Source organism: Argiope bruennichi, chromosome 1 (assembly GCF_947563725.1).
Source record: "Argiope bruennichi chromosome 1, qqArgBrue1.1, whole genome shotgun sequence".
Lineage (NCBI taxonomy): Eukaryota > Metazoa > Arthropoda > Arachnida > Araneae > Araneidae > Argiope > Argiope bruennichi.
Genome location: NC_079151.1, coordinates 88,942,719 through 88,957,444, shown reverse-complemented (window position 1 = coordinate 88,957,444; position 14,726 = coordinate 88,942,719). Strand labels below are relative to the sequence as shown.

General features: G+C 28.1%; 1 non-coding gene across 1 annotated transcript; it reads right to left on the bottom strand.

Moving 5' to 3' along the window:
* Positions 1 to 14,319: 14,319 nt before the first annotated feature.
* LOC129981786 (U6 spliceosomal RNA) lies at positions 14,320 to 14,426 on the bottom strand. The gene has a single exon (XR_008785359.1). It is a non-coding gene; the product is annotated as a U6 spliceosomal RNA (small nuclear RNA).
* Between the last annotated feature and the right edge of the window lie 300 nt (positions 14,427 to 14,726).

The window sequence follows — 14,726 nt, the reverse complement described above, 5'->3', positions numbered from 1 at the left end:
ATCTCTATCTCTCTTTAGAAAGGCCTCCAACCTGATTTGAGTTTCTGAGTGTCTTTTCAGTTATTTTAATATAATTTTAAATGAAGCTTATTATATTGCAAGATGAAATATTTTATTGTAAAAATACAGTAAAATGATGATAAATCTGAATATTTATGTTGCGAAAATGTTAATGATAAAATTTTACAGCTGAGAAATAACGTAAGTAAAAAATAAAGTCAAGTACGAATAAATAAAATAAAGCAATACATTCTTAATAAAGTCTTTTATAAAGAGATAGATTCAGTTTGAATGTGATAGAAATGAAAATAGCAAAATCAGTTTGCATTTCCTTTCTTTTTATATATATATATATATATATATACGCCATCGATTATAGTCTGTGTATTTTCTGTAGGTGGTTCAAGGTCACATTTTCTATCTCGTTATTGGTTGTCTGGTACCAGTAACGCGGTAGAAATGAATAAGTGGCATATCCTATTTGACAAATTCGTAGTATATAATTAAAAGAAATTTGGGACTAGACATTTTTGTTAAGCAAGTCTCCCGAACATTTTCGATTAAAATGTTTAACTTATATATATATATAACCAAAAATAAAAGCATATGTAATTAAAACCTATTATTGAAAGAATCTAAAATTCAAATTATTTCGGAAAAGAAACTAAATTATTTCGGAATCGTAACTAAAAAATTAATTTCTGTAATCAAACTAAAAACTAAAAAAGAACAGAAAAAGCACCATTGTATTTAGAAATCGAAAATGCAGCTACTACTAAACACACAAATTAATCTAGTAATAAAAACCAAGTTAATAGGAAAAAAAGTATCAAAATTAAACCAAATGAAATAAGATCCAAGATTTTCTCCATCACTTGCTTAAACTATTTTCAGAAGATTCACTGAATATAGTAAAATAAACACAAAACGATGTAAAAAAGCACTAATTCTTTGTCGCTTTTTATGTACTTCCCAAATGTTTTCCTAATATTTTCGAGTACTATAATTTCGAAAGAATGATATCCTTAAAGGTTGCTGATTGGACTCAAGATCAAATACGATATCATGTTGTCAAAAATGGTTCTGGAAATATAAGAATTATGGCGATATCTCTTTCAGGAGCGAATCCGTAGACCTTTCTGTAAAACTCATGTAGTGTCGGAAGACTATAAAATTTTCTTTGAGTATTGTTTCTTGCGAAATCTTTAGCTGTGTCTTATTTACATGAGCGTTTTGGTATTTTAATTTAGAAAACGTCGTTTACCTTTATCCAACGTGTTCTATTTTTCTCACCGTAAATGAATTTTTAAAGCATTTATGGTAATTTTATGTATAAAAAATTATTTATCTAATAGAAAAAATAGCGAAAATTGTATAATGATATGCGATTTCTTCTTAATAAGATAATTAAATATTCAATTTTAAGTTTAACATTGTTACTCCCAGTCGACTATGAAGATAGAAAAATGAAGAACTAGCAATTAATAAATATATTACTGAAAGCACCCAGACACTATAAACACATATTTTTATCTTTATTGCTCACTCAACATCTCTAAATTTATTGAAAGGTTCTATATTAATATTTTTCAAAATTACGATGCAGTTTATTTCGTGTTCCCATCCAACTGCTCATGAAATGATACTATGTATCTCTTAATCCCCTTCGAAGTTGGCAATTCTTCCGTTTGATGTTATCTAAGAGAGTGAGAACTTCATTCTTCTTATTTGCTTATCTCTTGAGACAATACTTTGAAACCTCTGTATATCAAGTATCATTCTGAGTGCTTTCAATTTGCGATCTCTGAATGTTCTTATCTAAATTAACTTATTTTACACCAATGTTTAATATTCCCTGTTCGTGCCAATCAATTACGTAGATATGGAGTAAACTGTTTTGAATTTGTTAATGCTTTGTAAGATTACTTTTAATTACTTAAAAGCATTATGAAATGAGATATACGCTCCATTAATTAATAACATTCTACAATTATCCATATTTTTTTCTATATAAACAGCTTTTTTTTATTTCAGTGATATTCCATTACTTAACCAAAGTAGCTTATAATTTTATTTTTTGAGTTTAATTTTTTTTTATTTTATTCCGTGACATGATGTAATTTTTCTGAAAATTACTAGAGAGTATTTTGAACGAAAATAATCACTTGTTTTAATGTCTGTTCCTATGATGTCTAATATATTTTTCTTGAATCTATGAAAGCATATATTTTAAAACCATCACAAATAAATTAATTTCATTAATTGTATAACACACTATTAAAAACGTTTGACGGGAATATTTCTCCAATTAAAATAGCACATTTATATTTTGTAAAGTGACAAGTTTAAATAATTACAAAACCAGTTTTTTTAAAAAAATTCCAACTTTTCATGAATAATGATGGCACAAAATAACCTTCGGTTATATTGACTGAAGAAATGTCAAAGAATCAATATTTCCACAACATTTAGATTTTATATTATAAACTGGATATGGAGATTACTATTTTAGAAATACTTTTCTTTCAAGCAAAATTCCTTTTATTTCAAAGATAAATTCGATATATATTAACGAAATATATTTATTCTAAATTTCCCCTTAATCTATTTTATCAAAAGTATATATATTTTTCGTTTTTTTAAGGCTTACGAAAATCTGCAGTTTGACTGATGGAAATGTTTATCTGTTCCCTTGAAAAATGCCAAAACTAGTCACAGATCAAAAATAGTTGGCCAGTTTAGCTGAAATATGTTATTTGTATTTTAAATTTTTCACATTTATTTCGAAAATATTTCTAACTACTAACGGTCACGCATCCATCAAATTTTTACAATAGGATTGTGACAACTTTCTATCAATTTTGGAATGACCAAGCAACAATGAAGCAATTTGAAGACTCCAATTACAATTTATTGTCTTTAACTAAATGTTTTTCGAGCCATTGATAAATACATATTAGAATAATTTCAATAAAACGAAATAATTTGAGAAAATCCTAATTTAAGAAGCGATACCTCATAAGACTTGACGTAATTTCTATATTTATGTAACCCTAGTTTAATTATAAGAAATAATGTATTGAAATTGACACAACTAATACAATATTGTAACTGATACAAGGCATTGTAATAGATTTCTAACAATATAATTTCATTTCTGTACTTTCAATTCTTAACTAATCAAATTTCACAAAAATCTGTGATTGTTTGGCAGACGTTAATTTTGGTTCTTCTTTATAAAATACTTATATTACATACTTTATACATTTTTATAGTTTAAAAAAAATATTATGTTTGAAAATTTGATGGATTCTTAGAAAGTTTAGATTTTCATTGGATACTTCATAAATACTTAGAACTTATTGGATGATAAAAAATCCTGCAATGCAAAAAATTTACAAACTTCTTACAAACGAATTTTTGATAAAAAAAATTTACAAATAACTTATTTGGCGATTATAATTACCATTTATTGGCTTTAACTAAATACTTTTTGAACCATATGGAATTGATAAATGCATATATAAATAATTCAAATAAAACCAAATAATTTGGAAAAAATTTAATTTAGAAAACAATACATCATCAGACTTGACGTAATTTCTATATTTATGTAGTCCTAATTCAAAAATTCTAAGAAACAATATATTGATTTTATAATTTTCAATATAGTAATTCGCTAAATTCTTTGCAAGTTTAGATTTTTAATGGATACCGGATAAACACTTAGAACTTACTTGATGATAAAAATTCTGTGGGCCAAAATGATATTGTTTTACAATATATATATATATATATATATATATATATATATATATATATATATATATATATATATATATATATATATTGTTTTACAATCCAGTGCTGGTAGCAACACTTAAAGTTGAAAATAATTTCAAATATTTAAATTTTTCTGACCATTGATTATTTAATAAACCATGTAGCACAGCATAATAAATAATATTCCACGATATTATAAAATATTATTCATTATTTTAAAAAATGTATATGAAATTGCGAATATTGTTTCATTTCAGGCCATACTGCACAATTCATTATGTGCTACTGAGAAAGTAGAAAAAAAATCACAATATTTTACAGTAAGATTTAATTTAACATTATAAATTTTGTTTAATTTGTTCAAGAAATGTTGCCAAAAAAATTCGTAATTTTCACACTATCATTAATTTTTTTTTATCTGGTTAAGCTAGAGATTAGGTTTACTTTATTTCTAAAAAAATGTTTATGGTTAATAAATAATAACCTCCGATTAATTTTTTAGATTTTGTAAGTAATGACTCAAAAACAACTATTGTAGATTTCTGTAAACAAATATAAAATTAAATCTCAATGACCTCCCGCAAATTATTATTTTATTTTGATTGCAGTAAACATTAGAATCGCTATTCTGCTTTCAGATAAAGTAATAATATTTTGAAAAAGGGGGCATTTTGGGATCGAAGAGCTACTTTTATTGTTTCCATTATGTTAAAAAAGGTACCACGAAACATGGGTCAAATATCAATTAAATTAAAAGCGCGCACTTCAGTCAAACTTTGTTTCACATCTTTTTTTATTCTACAAAAGTTTGAGAAATTTTCATTCATTGGAAGGGGTGTTAATTAACTAATTAGCAAATTGGATGCTGAGAAAAATGAATACAGCTTTTTTTCCCTCCTTGATTTTCTTATCATATTTTACTTGTTTTTGGTTAATATGCGTGATTATGTGAGATTCAACTTCTTTCTAAAGAGCTTTAGGCACACTGAACACTTCGGGAATATTAATTCCTAATTAATGAAAAAAAAAAAAGAAACATGCAGAGTATTACAAATACTAATCTGTGTTATGGCAGAAGTTAACTTTCAAATAAGGGAATTTGAAATTATCTTTGTGCTGGTAAAATGAGAATCAAAATCATTGCAAGAAAAGTAAATTTATGATAGAAATTATTCACAAGTATACATTTTCATTATTTTGGAAAAAGAAAAATATAATTCACCTAATAAAATATTATTTCTAATGGCAATTTGGCTTCATTTCTATGTTTACTGATAAAATTAATTTAAAAAACTGTATTCTTCAAAACTCTTTTATACAGTATACAATTTTCTAAAAAAAAAAAAATAAATAAATAAAAAACAGAGTTACGTGACTTCAAAAAGAAAAAGTTAAAACTTAGTATGGAGAAAAATAATTTCCATTCAAGCATATCAATCAGAGGAAAACGAAAACACTCCGTTAAATATATGCAGAAACAAATATAAATAAAAAAATGCATTTTTCTTTTTTTTTAAATACTTTTTCGTAGGAAAAATTAAATAATATGTCTTTACTTTCTCCATGAGAAGATAAGACGAAACAACGATTTTTTTCCAATGGAATGTAGAAATTTAAGGAAAATACAACAATTCATTTTCAGAAAAATAAATTCTTATTCCTGGATAATTAATTAATGATGTTATATGAAAATAAAAAAGTCGTTATGAATTTAATTTTTGTTATCCGATTTGATAACACACACACACAAACACACACACACATTAAATTCTATATAACTCTATTGATAATATTTTTAAAAGTACATTTGTAAGCAATGAAGTAGTATATTGAAGGATATGGATATCATTATAAAGAAAAATATGATTTTTCGAAGTATTTATCTTTTCAATAGTAAATTATTCAGTAAAAATATTAATAATAATATTTTTAAATTGTATAAATTTAATTTACAAAATTTCTTCATAATTCACTTTCAACCTACTCAAATTTTATGAAAAATTCATTTACTCTTTTGGATCAAATTTATTTAAATAGACATGTTATACTATATAGAATTAAAGGAAAATACAAATAATAATTGAAGTTCGATTGAATTTGTATAAATTACGAAGAGATTGAGGTTTCCGCAAATATATTTGCATCTGATAGGAAATTATTAAATAAAAAAAGAGTGAAACAAAATTATCAATTTTCATTTAAAAGCTAAACTCCTCAGAATTAGAAGTTTTTCTGCAGCAAAAATGAGAACTCATTAAAAACGAGGTTAATATAACGAGGGGATTAAGTAGCAACCTGATAAAAAAAAAAAAAAAACTCAGCATTGATACATTATAAAGTATGTTAAATCACAGTGCCAAGGTACTGCTGAATACGGTATATATAAAGCTGGTTTCGAGATTTGGTATTTAAACTCGGGCTGCTTTCGGAATTTGCATCAGTTTTTGACTTAGCTATTCATCCTCTGGTGCTCCATAAAAAACGCTATAAAGGTATAACACATTATAGTTTTTACTTGTATCTAGATTGATGTAATATTCTCAAAAGAACAGTAGCTATTATTTTACAGTAGTTACTTGGCGATAACTTGGAATATAATTTTAATGTGACATTGTTTTGAAAAACGAAAATATAAATTTTCTGAAAACGAATTTACAAATCATTATAGTCCCGGAGTATTAAATCTTTGTACATCAAAATTATTGTTTTGGAATAATTAAATGTAATTAATAACTCATAAATTAAAGTTATGGAAATACGGCATTTTCAATTAATTTATTGAATTATTAAATTTTCAAATTTTTTTTTCTTTCTAAATTGATAAAATGTGACGACCTGTAATGAAAAAGGAATGAAATGATGAAATGAAAACAAAGGAATGAATGATGAAAGGAATTATTTAAAACAAACGTTAGAATTTTAAAAAAGCAAAGAAATTATATTTTTTCTCAAAAGGTAATCATGATTCATTATTGTCTCTGTTTAATCTTTTTATATTCAAAATATTTTTTGAATAATTAAATGTAATAATTTATCAAATTACATAAATTTGATAAATTAAATGTAATAAATAACTTATATATTTTAGATATCGAAATCGGGGATATTAATCAGATCGGATTAATTTGTTGAATTAATAAGTTTTTCAAAAAAAAATCCTTTTATCTATAAATGTTGAAATAAAAAAAACTATAATGAAATGAAATGAGTTATTTTAGCAAACATTAGAAATTGCATATTTAGTTTTAAAGAAAAAAAAATAATCAATTTTTTTCTCATTTAAAAATGAGGAAGCTTCTAGAAATATGCAATTATTCTGATGCAAATAACAAATAATAATATCATCTGTCTGAATCAATCTGTATCAATCTGAATTCTTCATTTACTACAATGAGTCTCGAATTCTTCATTTATTAAATTAAAATTTTAGAAATACTTATTGTGGACTCTCGTATAAGGCGGTATTTCCTGATAATTAAAAAATGGCGCTATGCAGGACGTGCTTTAATAAATGGATTTATGCAATTCCAAACATGTTGTTAATTTGTAACAGGGTTTATTGCTCATGAGATTTTACTTTTTAAATATTTTTAGGTTAATTGCTCACATATAAATAACAACAGGTGGATTAATTTGCTTCTATAAATAACAACAAAAAAACTGTTACATTCTTAGATATATTTAACTTGAGATATAAATTTATTTAATATTCTGTATGAGAGACTATCAAAACTTTCTTTATACTCAAGTTATATGGTAGAGATTTATAAGAAAATCAGTTCATCGCATTCTATTTAGTCTTATGTTCCATGATAGTCAAATGATTGTAGAAGTGAGAAGTAATTGTAGAAGAGTGTTAATTATATGCATATTACAAAAATCAGTTCATGAATTTTGATCTAATTCTGAAAATACCTTTTTTGAGCAGGAAAATATATCTTGAAACTTTATAAAATTTTAAAAATTACATTACACATTTTAAAGAATTATGAACCTGTCATTCAATTGTAATGGAACTGACATGTAACAAATAATTATCTTTTTGCTTTTAAACTCTTTTACATCTTAAAATTCTCAATCCATCTTAAAATTATCACACTTTTAGAGATTATATTACATGCTTTATCAGACAATAATAAACATTAATTTCAAATGAAATTTCAAAAACATTTTTAATCAAAAAACATTATACAGATTATCAAAAATTAATATAATATGGAAATTATTGATATTTTCTAAACATTTTAATACCAACAATTATTTTAATTTCAAATTTCTAGCAAAGGCTCATACACATTATAAAACCAATAATTAATTTAATTTCAGATTTCTGGCAAAGGGACATTTTGATTCTTTCTTCGGAAATAGTTTCATTTTCATAAGATTTATATGAAACAAAAGGTTTATAATGAACTTCAAAAATCTAATATGCTTCTGAAAATATGAAATGTTTCAAAAACATTGTAATATCAATAATGAATTTAATTCCAGATTTATAATGAAGAATCATTATGATTCTGTCTTCTGAGAAATATTTCATAAAATAAAATTATGGAGATTTTTTTAACATTTTAGATGAAGGTAGGAATGAAGACCTGCTTCCTCGTGCTGGCGATGGTGATATACTTTGCAGCTGCAGATCCGATTCCAGAACCAGAACCAGAACCTGGACAGTAAGTTCGATTTTAATGTTCTAAAATAATAAACTTCTTAAGTAAAAATTAAATTTCTTTTTAAAATGTATAAGAATACATTTATCATTTTAGAAATTCAAAATATAAAAGGCTCTAAAAATAGGCTGTATCACATATTGAAATAAAAACTTATAAAATTTTATTACATTTTCAGTGACGAGAAAAAAGTAATTGTCATCAAAGATGAGGCAGAGCATCATCATCACCATCACCATCATCATCATCACAAACATGGTCACGAACATAAACATGACCATAAGCATGGACACGAGCACAAACACGGTCATCATCATGGACACGATCACAAGCACCATCATAACCACGCCCATAAACATGGACATGATCATCATCACAAACATGGACACGAACACCATCACAAACACGGACATGACCATCATCATAAGCATGGACACGACCATCATCATAAGCATGGACACGATCACCACCACAAGCATGAACATGGACATCATCATGGACACCACCACGAGCACAAACATGGTCATGATCACCATCACAAGCATGGCCATCATCACGGGCATCACCATGGACATCATCATTCACATCATCACGGTCATCACCACCTGCACAAACACGGACATGATCATCATCATAAGCATGGACATGAACACCACCACAAGCATGGCCATCACCACCATCATGGTCACCACCATCTGCACGGACACGAACATCACCATAAACATGGACATGATCATCACCACAAACATGGACATCATCATGGTCACCACCACAGCCATGGACATCACCACGGACACCACCATAGTCATGGACATCACCATGGTCACCATCATAGCCATGGGCATGATCACCACCATAAGCATGGACATCATCACGGACACCATCATGGGCATCATCATTCTCACCACCACGGTCATCACCACGGACATCATCATGGACATCACCACAAGCACGGTCACCATCATGGACACCACCATGGGCATCATCATGGGCACCATCATGGACACCATCACAAGCATGGACATCACCACGGCCATGGACATCATCATGGCCATCATCACCACAGTTTACATGGGCATAGTATTGGTGGTCATGGGCTCAACTCCCACGGCCTTGGTGGATTCAGCTATGGTGGCTTCTAATATCTTCAGAAATCGTTTTGACGTATCTTCATGTACAACAAACTCCTCCTCACAAAATAAATGTTCCTATTGGAATACGTGTTTTAAAGCAATTCAGGAAGGTGAGAATAAGAATAGATGACAAGATGACTATTATATTTGGAGGCAACATGGAATAAAGTATGCAAGACTTTTTCCTTTTTCAACAAAAATTTCCTTATTTTTATTTATTTCCATCTCACTCAGCATTTACTGGTATGACGAAGAGTTGCAACATTTCTGCTTGATAAGAGTGAGATCTTTCGTACTATCTGGTTTGGACATTGAAAGACAAAACTTATTTAATTCTTTTTTGTGCATATTTATTTATATCATTTGTTGTCATTCCAATAAAGTTACTTAATAATTTTATATGCCTTCTAATTTGTTGTAGCAAATTTACTAATTTCTCTTTTATTTTATTCAGAAAAAATGTTTTGATGAGGCTATCAAATGTTTTATTCAAATAGGTAGAATAAAATGTAGCGACATATTTTGTCAGTATACTCTAAAAAAGACCAAGTCATTAATTTTTCATTATGTTGCCATTCTATACTTCGTATACCACAAAGTAAATTAAAAAAAAACTGAATTAAAGTAAATCTGAATAAATCCGAAATCATTGTAAAGAAAACTGAGTAAACTAAATTTCTATCTTAAAAGCTGCCGTTGCATATCTCATGATTCCAAAATCTGATTAGATGAGACTTTTTGGCTTAAAATTAGAGACAGAATATGCTGCGATAAAACTCTGTTAAATGGATTCGTATTAGTAGTGAAAATCAAATAACAGACACCGAAACTGTTAGAATTCAAACAATTATATAAACTGAAAGATTTTAAATGGTTGAAACACGCTAAGATACTAAACATTAAATTTCATGTTCATGTTAAATTAATTTTACATAAATTACATTCCATTTTTCACAAATATTCTTAAAGTACAAAAATATATTAAAACGATAAGCTTATAAACATCTAAATTAAAATTACTGCAATGGAAGTGTTTTAAGCAAAATCAAGTAAAAGTTGCGCACTTTAATAAATTAGTCTGAACTGTCAATAAATTCTCAAGTTACCAGAGACTTGATGTGTTTGGCAAAAAAGTAGATATTTGTAGTTTATAGAAACGTAGCCCTTGCTTATAGAAAGGTAGCCCTAGAGAGGACCATTTAGACCAAATCAGCATAACAGAAAGAGATTTCTTGTTTGTATGCATGTCCCACTGATCTTGGCATTGGCGAAAATACCTGATCGTGCATTTATATAATACTAGCCGCCTTTGGCGACCAGCCGGTTCGCCAATCTTAATGTTCGTTTAAATTTTAATAATTAAATAGGTTGAACCTGAGTTTAACCCCCTTCTTCGCCAAGTTGCGATAACGCTCCAAAGCTGGCAATCTTTATTATGCACTATAACTGAACATCTGCTCCTTTGCTTTTGAACATTTCGCAAGGTCGTTGTTGGCGATTTTTAAAAATTGCTCCAAGCAGGAGGTTAAACTCCGGTCGTACCCTTAAATATTTTACGCAATTCCAACTTTAATAGATTCTTCGGCAAAATATTTTAAAACTTCAAATTTTGATAGTCATATAATTCACTCATAATATTATAAGGGCCTTCAATCATAGCCTGATATGTATCTCTCTAATTTTCTGTTACCCCTCGTAGAAATTATGCTTTAAATTAAAGTGTAAATGATTAATCTGCAATTAATATAATAATATTTTTTACTGAAACAAAGCATTTTTTTAATACTATGATTACTGATAATAGAGTCACTGAGCGTTTACACTTTATGGGCACTAAAGAATATCTTTCTTAATTTATGTAATATCTCAAGAATTTGTCAACAAAAATTTCTCAGATTCATCCTGAACAGATCGATTCATTAACAATGTTTAATTTTAAATGCATCAAACACTAAAAGAATAAAATGAATCGTTTAAAATAATCGGTCGAAAACAGGTTTAAAAAAATACTTAAAAAACGATGTACTTAAAACTATAAGCATATACAAAAAAGTATATAACTAACATAAATACAATTTAATTACAAAAACATCCAATTAACCTAAAAATAATTTAAATCATTGAAAATAGGTTTAAAAAAACTACTTAAAAAACGATGTACTTAAAAATATAAGCATATACAAAAAAATATATAACTAACATAAATACAATTTACTTAAAAAAGCATGCAACTAACCTAAAAATAATTTAAATCATCCGTTGGTTGAAATGTCAACAGTCAGAAAACAATGCGCATGCGTGAATTTTCTTCGCCAGTTACGTTAACGCAAGTGCGTGAATTTTTCTACGCCAGTTGGGGTAACGCTATGCAGATTATACATTTTTAATTTCCTTTATTCTGTGTTATTTTAATTCAAAAGTACTTCAGAATGAATGTGAAACATGGATTAATTAACAATGTTTAATTTTAAATGCATAAAACATTAAGAAAATAAACAGAATCGTTTGAAATAATCCGCCGAAAAATGTTAACCCTAGCCTCAATTCTGTTGGGAGAAAAAAATAACTGAAAGTCGGCGGTGGGGAAAATGGAAGATTTTTTTGGCGGAAAAGTTGGCGGTGGGGAAATGGAAGATTTTTTTGGCGGGAAAGTTAGTTTTTAACTAATAATTAAAATTCTAATTAAAATTTCAAAAAAAGGGACCCCAGGTGCACATTCCCGACCTCTAAGGTATACATGTACCAAATTTGATAGCTGTATGTCAAATGACCTGACCTGTAGAGCGCCAAAACACACACACACACACACACACACACACACACACATTGAGCTTTATTATAAGTACTAGCCGCCTTTGGCGACCAGCCGGTTCGCCAATCTTAATGTTCGTTTAAATTTTAATAATTAAATAGGTTGAACCGGTGTTTAACCCCCTTCTTCGCCAAGTTGCGATAACGCTCCAAAGCTGGCAATCTTTATTATTCCCTATTATTGAACATCTGCTCCTTTGCTTTTGAACATTTCGCAAGGTCGTTGTTGGCGATTTTTAAAAATTGCTCCAAGCAGGAGGTTAAACTCCGGTCGTACCCTTAAATATTTTACGCAATTCCAACTTTAATAGATTCTTCGGCAAAATATTTTAAAACTTCAAATTTTGATAGTCATATAATTCACTCATAATACTATAAGGGCCTTCAGTCATAGCCTGATATGTATCTCTCTAATTTTCTGTTACCCCTCGTAGAAATTATGCTTTAAATTAAAGTGTAAATGATTAATCTGCAATTAATATAATAATATTTTTTACTGAAACAAAGCATTTTTTTAATACTATGATTACTGATAATAGAGTCACTGAGCGTTTACACTTTATGGGCACTAAAGAATATCTTTCTTAATTTATGTAATATCTCAAGAATTTGTCAACAAAAATTTCTCAGATTCATCCTGAACAGATCGATTCATTAACAATGTTTAATTTTAAATGCATCAAACACTAAAAGAATAAAATGAATCGTTTAAAATAATCGGTCGAAAACAGGTTTAAAAAAATACTTAAAAAACGATGTACTTAAAACTATAAGCATATACAAAAAAGTATATAACTAACATAAATACAATTTAATAACAAAAACATCCAATTAACCTAAAAATAATTTAAATCATTGAAAATAGGTTTAAAAAAACTACTTAAAAAACGATGTACTTAAAAATATAAGCATATACAAAAAAATATATAACTAACATAAATACAATTTACTTGAAAAAGCATGCAACTAACCTAAAAATAATTTAAATCATCCGTTGGTTGAAATGTCAACAGTCAGAAAACAATGCGCATGCGTGAATTTTCTTCGCCAGTTACGTTAACGCAAGTGCGTGAATTTTTCTACGCCAGTTGGGGTAACGCTATGCAGATTATACATTTTTAATTTCCTTTATTCTGTGTTATTTTAATTCAAAAGTACTTCAGAATGAATGTGAAACATGGATTTATTAACAATGTTTAATTTTAAATGCATAAAACATTAAGAAAATAAACAGAATCGTTTGAAATAATCCGCCGAAAAATGTTAACCCTAGCCTCAATTCTGTTGGGAGAAAAAAATAACTGAAAGTCGGCGGTGGGGAAAATAGAAGATTTTTTTGGCGGAAAAGTTGGCGGTGGGGAAATGGAAGATTTTTTTGGCGGGAAAGTTAGTTTTTAACTAATAATTAAAATTCTAATTAAAATTTCAAAAAAAGGGACCCCAGGTGCACATTCCCGACCTCTAAGGTATACATGTACCAAATTTGATAGCTGTATGTCAAATGACCTGACCTGTAGAGCGCCAACACACACACACACACACACACACACACACACACACACACACACACACACACACACACACACACACACACACACACACACACACATTGAGCTTTATTATAAGTATAGATAGATAGATGTTGAGACAAATATGTATTGCCAGAATTGGCTGTATCTGTCAAATCATTTCTAATAATACCCGCACAAGAAGGGATAAAAAGATTTGAATATTTTTAGAGCTTATATTATGGTACATCTTCTTTTACTCTTGCACGCTGAGCTAGCTTAAAAATGAAATATTTGATCTGCAGAAGTCAATTTGTGATGTCCATATATCTTACAAATTTACATATTTAATGCTTCCTGATTTATTTTAGAACTAAACAAATAGGTTAATTCCGATGTAATAACTAAGTTATTAAAACTGAGGGACGCCTCAAGATTTTGAATGTCATCCTTGTTGAATGGTAATGTTAATTTTCTATATATTGCTCCAATTTTAGTATATATACTGTAAAAATGACTACCATGATTTAAGGCTAAAACATCAACTACATTATTATCTACAACTACAAGACAACAATTAACTACAACTACAGCTACATTACAAAACATCAACTGAATCTATTTACATTAAGTTTTTGATCCGTTGCTACATTGCAATAGATTCATTTAACTAAAATAAATCCAAACTGATTAGCGAATTTTCAGACCGTTATCATACCAAATGTGAAAGATGTAAAACACAAGTTTTGAACAGTTTATTCAGGCAATCAGACACATGGATTCGAATACTAATAAGCATTTTCCTGATAACATGCCTTCCC